At 32.6% G+C, this 7,904-nt stretch overlaps 1 pseudogene; it reads left to right on the forward strand.

Moving 5' to 3' along the window:
• Nucleotides 1–2,692: 2,692 nt before the first annotated feature.
• LOC147909519 (metabotropic glutamate receptor pseudogene) lies at nt 2,693–3,600 on the forward strand (annotated as a pseudogene).
• Nucleotides 3,601–7,904: the final 4,304 nt, after the last annotated feature.

The following is a 7,904-nucleotide window of genomic DNA, read 5'->3' on the forward strand; positions in this document are numbered from 1 at the left end:
AAGTGCAGCTGAATCCCATCGAATGATTGTCAAAGTTTATGATGACACTGCTTCAACTAATAAATCATGTAGGGAATGGTTTCGATGTTTCAAGGATGGAGATTTCAGCGTTGAAGACAAGCCTCGCTCTGGACAGCTAAAAAAATTCGAAGACAAAGAATTAGAGGCATTACTCGAAGAAGATCAGAGTCAAACGCAAGAGAAGCTTGCAAAATCATTGGGAATAACTCAACAAGCCGTTTCTGCACGATTGAGAGCCATGGGAATAATTCAAAAACAATGAAAGTGGGTGCCTTATGAGCTGAAACCGAGAGACGTCGAAAGGCGATTTTTCACTTGCGAACAGCTGATTCAACAAAGAAAAGATTTTTTGCATCGGACTGGAGATGAGAAATGGATATTCTACGACAACCCCAAGAAGAAAAAATACTACGCTCCGGTCAATCGTTGCCATCGACCTCAACATCAACATAGCTGAACATTCATGGTTCGAAGATCATGCTCTGTATCTAGTGGGACCAAAAGGGTATTGTTTACTATGAGCTGCTGAAACCTGGCGATTCCATTACGGGCGATCGGTATCGGCTACAATTGATTCGTTTGAGCCGTGCATTGCGAGAAAAACGGCCGAGAATACGAGCAAAAACATGATAAAGTTAAATTTTTCTTCATGACAACGCTCGGCCTCATGTCGCAAATGTCATAAAAAAATATTTGGAAACGCTCAAATGGGATGTTTTATTGTACCCGCCGTATTCTCCGAACATTGCTCCTTCTGATTACTGGTTGTTCCGAAGGATGCAGCACGTCACCGGTTGACTTCTTTCACAGAAATCGAAAATTGGCTCCAAAATTGGATCGCCTCCAAAGATGAGTCATTTTTTCGAGATGGAATTCGAAAATTGCCTGAGAGATGGGAAAAAGTAGTGGCCAGCGATGAACAATTAATCAGTTCATTCATTTTGTTTTGAAATAAATGCATTTTTGAACACAAAAAAATGGACCGAACTAATTTGTACTCCCAATATATATATATATATATATACATACATATACATATATATATATATATATATATATGTTATTTTATATATATATGCATCAATAATTTACTAAATAATATGTATGTAAAAGACAGAACAATGCAATTAAAAAATAATTATCTTTATTTGTCTTCATATGTAAATAATATGATACGTTTCTTGTTTAGGAAGAAATTATTTCAACAAAATTGAAATAACTAATTCTTTCTTTTAATTTTAATTATATTAATTGCGACTTGTTTTGTATCTTTCTTTTTATTATTTGCGACTCGATTGTACTTTTCTTTTTTTTTTCCTGTTTTTATTCCTGTTGTTAATTTATTATTACAATTTGTACTTGCTAACAGAAACATGTTCGTCCTTTTGCACACACACAGTTCGGAGGAACATATTAATGTCAACTACAATCGTTTGTTTGGTTTTCTCTCAATTTGGAGTTTTATAGTTGATATTGCGTCCGTATGCGAATTTTATTTAATTTCTATATATTTTATCTATGTTACATTTCCATTATTATCTTGTCGTCACATTGAAAATGATCCAACAGGGATCGAAACGTTTGTTTTTGTTCACTTACTGATTGTCAAATTATATTTTACGTTTTTTAATTTCATGACATGTTTTATTTCATTTTTTAACAGTTTAATGCAGATTGTTATTTTGTGCTGATTGTTTTAGGCTCGTAGCCCTTTATTCTTTTCATTTATTTTAATTTATTGAGCCTTATTATTTTTATAATTGAAATAACTAATATCATATTTATTTTATTATTATTTTTCCTCTCAAAAGAAAAAACTTTGATCAGGGCACGTTTATTGATATGAACCTGAGTAGGTCAGTAATTCAGATTATTTCTATGATTCAGCGACGCACTTTTTATGACAGCACCGCTGTCGGAATATCGCGGAACTAAAATATTGCTTGGTTTCATGGCTTCATGTCAATTTCACTCGTAATATACAAACGAAATTTTCGGATACTCTTTTCTCTTATACTAAAATCCCTACCTCATTTCTAAAAGCATATTGTTCGTTTAGGTTTTTCGCAATTCACCAGCTACTTTTTATGAACGTGCAAGATCTGAAACTCTTATATATGCAGCACATATTGTGACGTGTTGACTACAGAAGCCGATAATAAAACTGTAAGTCTTCAATTTTCTTTCGTTTTTCGTATTCATATGCAGCTGGCGAATTGCGTTGTTGTCGACATTTTAATTATGGAGAAGGATTTTTCAATCCATAAACACAATTAAGAGAGTCTTTAATAATTAATGATACAACAGGACATTCCAACATCTTTAAATGAAATATGGAAGAACCTGCAACTTTTTCATAATTGTTTTCATTTTGTTAAAAAATATATGATTTGCGCGTTTTTTCACTTGCACTTTCATCAGGTGGAGCAGCGCCTTCGCCATCGTACCTGCGGTAATATCTTGCCTAGAAATCGTGGCGACCCTGGCGGTGGCGTGCTTGCTTTTTCAACACCGCGACACTCCGGTGGTCCGCGCCTTCGGACGAGAACTCACCGTGATCCTGCTGGCGGGCGTCCTAGTGTGTTACTTGAATATCTTCGTGCTTCTCGCCACGTCGACTACGACTACCTGCGTCCTTTAGCGTTTCGGGGTCGATGTGAGCTTCAGTGTCATGTACGGTGCCTTACTCAAGATCAACCGAATAGCCAGGATCTTCGACTCGGCCTCGAGGTCTGCTGTCAGGCCGCGGTACATTAGTCCCACGTCGCAGGTCTGCATCGCGGCCGCGCTAATCGCCTTTCAGGTAGGTGAATTTCGATCCTGTTTGCAGGAAAATGAAGTTCCTATTTTGAAACCAGGCGCTTGTTTCAACGCAATCATCGTCGTCGAGAGTATGTATATTCTATTTGATTTTCAGTAATCTTGAATGAGAAAGTCAATTTTTTAAGCTATCTAAGAAGAGATTGGGGCACTATGAACTAAAAAAAAAATTTAAACTTTCTTAAAAGTATTTTTAAAGATTTTTTACTTTATTTTTTTATATAATTATTTTATATAATTAAATATAATTAAGGAATTTTAATATAAAACATATAAGTTAAAAAAACAACCACAGCTAATCACTTTCGTGATTGAATCGCTTAATTTAAAATAAACAGGGTTTATATTAACGTATGCTTTTATAAATATTGTAAAAAAATTAAAGAGTCAAGTTTAATATACTTTTCGAGTTAAACAATTTAACTCCATTGTTTATTTAAATTAACAACATATGAGTGAAAGTATCCCAAGCAGAACAAGTCATAATAATGTCAAAATGACACCGGATCGTACCCGGATCGCCGTCAGGTGATTCTCAAGTGCAACATCTAGGATATGAGACTGTTCTTCCAGCTGTACAACGCCCTGCTGATCACGATCCTCATCACAACCGTGTACGCGATGAAGACACGTAAGATCCCGGAGAACTTCAACGAGAGCAAGTTCATCGGCTTCACCATGTACACCACGTGCATTATCTGGCTCGCCTTTGTGCCGATCTATTTCGGTACTGGGAACGCCATAAGACTCAGATTATGACCTTCTGCGTGGCGATCAACCTGAGCGCATCCGTCACTCTGGTCTGCCTCTACTCGCCCAAGGTCTACATCATCGTCTTCCAGTCAAACAAGAATATATGCGGCAAGGTCTGCATAGGCAACACGTTCAAGAAGCAAAGCAACAACACGCGTCCTCCATGATAAAATGTGAGAGCACAAATGTTTCACTGCACTTGTTACTGATAACTACGACTAGTATTCATAATCTGTTTTTATTTTAAGACTGTCTTAATTAATTATTTTAAGATATTAACACAGCTCTGTGATTGATTTTATGAAATCATAAGATTGTACAATTGTACTTAAGATCTTTTCTTTTTTTTTCATACTGACACCTGATATCTAAGTAAAAGGATTCAATATGTCCAAATTATAAAACGGTCTTAAATATAAGAACCAATTATGAATACCAAGAAATTGGATACTGTTTGGATAAATTGATGGACTTTTGATTGATCTGCCATATTTAGGATATGATTAATATAGGATGAGATAAATGTAGAAGATAGAATAACGTAGATATCTATCTCATTCTTATATTAAATATTTGGTTTGCTATATTTAGAATGGTGTTGAATTTCTTATTGGAAAATCTTTACACGGAAAGTTTTGCTACGAGAGTATCTAAAATTTAATCAGACGCAGATTTGAAAATAATTTGTTCGACCATTAAAATAATTAGAACGAATCCTAATTTATTCCGAAATTTCTTTAATTGATATTTGCGTCTAATGTATTTTAATTCAATGTATTATATCTTTGCTTAGAGTTAACATAATTCAACGATTCTTTTTCATTTTGAAGGTCAATTTAAGGAATAATTATGTAACATAAAATTATGTGAAAAACATTTGTTATCAATAATTTTTCATAACATACATAATTGAAGAAAATGGATCCAGATCGATTAGATCCACGAATATCGATTAAAGTTTAACGTTAATGACAATGCAAAAAGTTTTAATATTCTTGCAATCAGTTTAAGTGTCCTATGTAATTATTTTGATGGTACAAAATTATTTTCAGATCTGCATCCAGCTAAATTTTTAAATAAATTTTAAATGTAGATTTCAATAAAACTATTCGTTTTATCTAGTTATTACGAACTCGTTTCAGGATACCAAACTACGTGATCTGTTTAATTTAACTTCGTTTTTTTCTTTTTGAGCAAAATTGTGATATGCGTTGCATGGAAAAATTATCTTTTGCTTGGCAGAACATTTGACGTAATTAATTCCTCATTTTTTCGCTATATTCGATAATGTACAAATAATGTGATAATTATTATATATTATTATATATTATTTATTTAATAAAGATGGATATTTTGAAAGAATTAGCAGAATTGATATCTTTGTTAAAAGATATTGTATTTAGAAAAGAATCCTATTCTACATTCGATCGAAGCGAACTTTGGTGCTATTCAGATGTAAATTTTCAAATAAATTGTTATTAAGCATCAGAATCTGTTTCGACTTTGCGGGCTTTGGTATAAAATTTCTTCTCTTATTTGTACACGAAAAGAACAGTTTTGCTGAAATATCTAAAAATTTAGCTAGATACAGATCTGAAAAACAAGAGTTTTGTTAGACTGTCAAAATATTTATACAGGACGCTCAAGTTGTTTACTGGAATGTCGAAAATTTTTGTAGCATTGCTTATCATGTTTAAATTTGAGTTTCCTATAAAATTATTTTGATAGTTCAACAAAATTATTTTCAGATCTGTATCTACCTAAAGTTATAAATGCTTCAACAAAAACTCTTTATGTATGTTCGTTATTCATTTATCAAATCATTTTTTTCACAAAAGATTAACGATGAAATTATAATAATGATTCTGAAGATAAAGTTATAAAAACAAAGAGGATTAATTTAAATGAATCTTCTAATTAGAGTTTGAATGAGTTTTGCCTGCGAAATCGAATATCACGCGTGAACGTGAATAATATTGGGTATGGGAATAAGTTTCCGCCCTTTTTAAATGAAAAAGATGTATTTATTTAAACAAATCTATATAAGTGAGTTTATTCAAAGTATGCTACTTCGGAAACAACTTTCTCCCACCTTTCCGGTAATAAACGGATTCCTCGAATGAAAAAATCTGGTTCTTTTGAAGCGATCCATTCATCAAGCCATTTTTTGATACCTTCATAAGAATTGAATCATTCTCCAGAAAGGGTCGACTGCATGGATCGGAACAAATGGAAATCTGAAGGGGCAATGTCCGGTGAATACAGCAGGTGGGGCAGAATTTCTCACTTTACTCCTTCCAAGTATTTCTTGACCGGTTTTGCAACGTGTGGCCTAGCGTTGTCATGTAACAGAATCAGCTTGTTGTGCCTATTGTCCCATTCCGATCGTTTTTCTTTCAAAGCTTGGTTTAAACGTATCAGTTGTAGCCGATAACGATCGCCAGTGGTTTCGGACGGTTTGAGCAGCTCATAATATATAATACCTCTTTGATCTCACTAGATGCACAACATAATCTTCGAAGCATGAATATTTTGTTTTGGCGTTGATGGACCTGGTTTACCTGGCATCACCCATGCCTTCAAGCGTTTAAGGTTATCGTAGTAGATCCATTTTTCATCGCCAATTACGATACGATGTAGAAAACCCTTCCTTTGTTGTCATTGACGAAGCATCTCGCAGATGACCAAACGTCTTTCCATGTCTCTCTCTTTCAATTTGTATGGCACCCAATTCCCTTCTTTTTGCACCATTCCCATTGCGTGTAGACGTTTTTCAACAGTGGATCTATCAACATTTAACTCTTTTGCCAACCTCGAGCGATAAACACGAATCTTCTTCGAATAATGCTTACAATTCTGCATCTTCAAATTTTTTCGATGCACCGCGTTCTTTGTCACGCACGTCAAAATCACCACTTTGAATCGCCGAAACCATTCTATACAACTAGTTATCGATGGAGCATGCTCACCGTAAATATCTACGAGCAAACGATGCGTTTCCGCAGCACTTTTCTTTAAAATAAAATAATGGAGTAAAACTTCCCGCAAATGTTGCTTTTTTGGAATAAATTCCGACATCTTCAACGCAAAAAAAGTTACTCTTTGTTACGCTTCGAACGAATGCCATCTATTGGGCTCAAAAGTTTGGACACACACCTTTCAAAATCATGTCTTGCCGTTCTATCAAACACACGAGCAATGCTACTAACGACATCTTTCTGCAATGGGCGGAAACTTATTCCCATATCCAATATTTATATGTAAATTTTCAAATAAATTTTTACCAAAATCCGCTTTGACCAAATATAGGATTCTTTCTCTTATATGTATGTTTTATAAACCTGTCGGTCTATTTCCTTCTCATTATTATTTACAAAAGAGTAACAACGAAATTATAATGATATAAAGCTAAGATTACAAAGATGAAAAGAGTTAATTTAAATCAGGGTTGGTAGAAAACATATTTTAAACGTGTTTTAAACGATTTAAAACATGCTTAATTGGTGTTTTTAATATTTTTTAAATATTAATTTTTTTTTTATAGTAATATTTAAAGGGATCCTAAAACGTCTGTATTACTGCCTAAATTACATAATTTTTATATAACAAATATTTTTTTTTTCACAGATTCGAAAATCCTTTTTCAGGATTAAAGTATTAATACGATTTTGTAAGATAAAGAAAAACGACCAAAAATTTCGAAATTGATATATTTTTTACCATTTCTTAGTGTAATGGCGTTTCAAGTCGTGACAACATTGCTTGATACGAAAGTTTTGCAATCTGTACTTACGAAATAGTAATCCACAAACACATAGTTTGCACGAATAAATAACATTGAGTTCTTAGAATTAGACTTAAATCTCAGTAAAAAAATTTTTCATGCATCAATATATATAAATAAATACAAATATAACATACATAAATACGCATAAATATGTATAATTATATTGTATAATTATATTATATATAAAATATATTCATACATGTTCATACATCTTTCTTTCCTTCGTAAAATTACTTTTTAGTGTAATAGAAATAATAATAATGTGAAAATATGAAAAATACTAAATAATTTTCGCATTGTTTATTTTAGAAAAGAACAAGTTTGGAAAAATGTAGAAAAAATTGCTCATACATAATTATGCATAATTTTATATATAATTATAAAGAATTTTTTTTACATTTCTTCACACTTGATTTTTTCTAAAACAAATAGTGCAAAAATAAACTTTTTAATTATTTTTACTGTTTTCATATTACTATTATTATTTCGATTACGCTAAAAAGTAATTTTACAAAAGAAAGAA

Source organism: Acromyrmex echinatior, chromosome 6 (assembly GCF_024713525.1).
Source record: "Acromyrmex echinatior isolate Ae372 chromosome 6, ASM2471352v2, whole genome shotgun sequence".
Lineage (NCBI taxonomy): Eukaryota > Metazoa > Arthropoda > Insecta > Hymenoptera > Formicidae > Acromyrmex > Acromyrmex echinatior.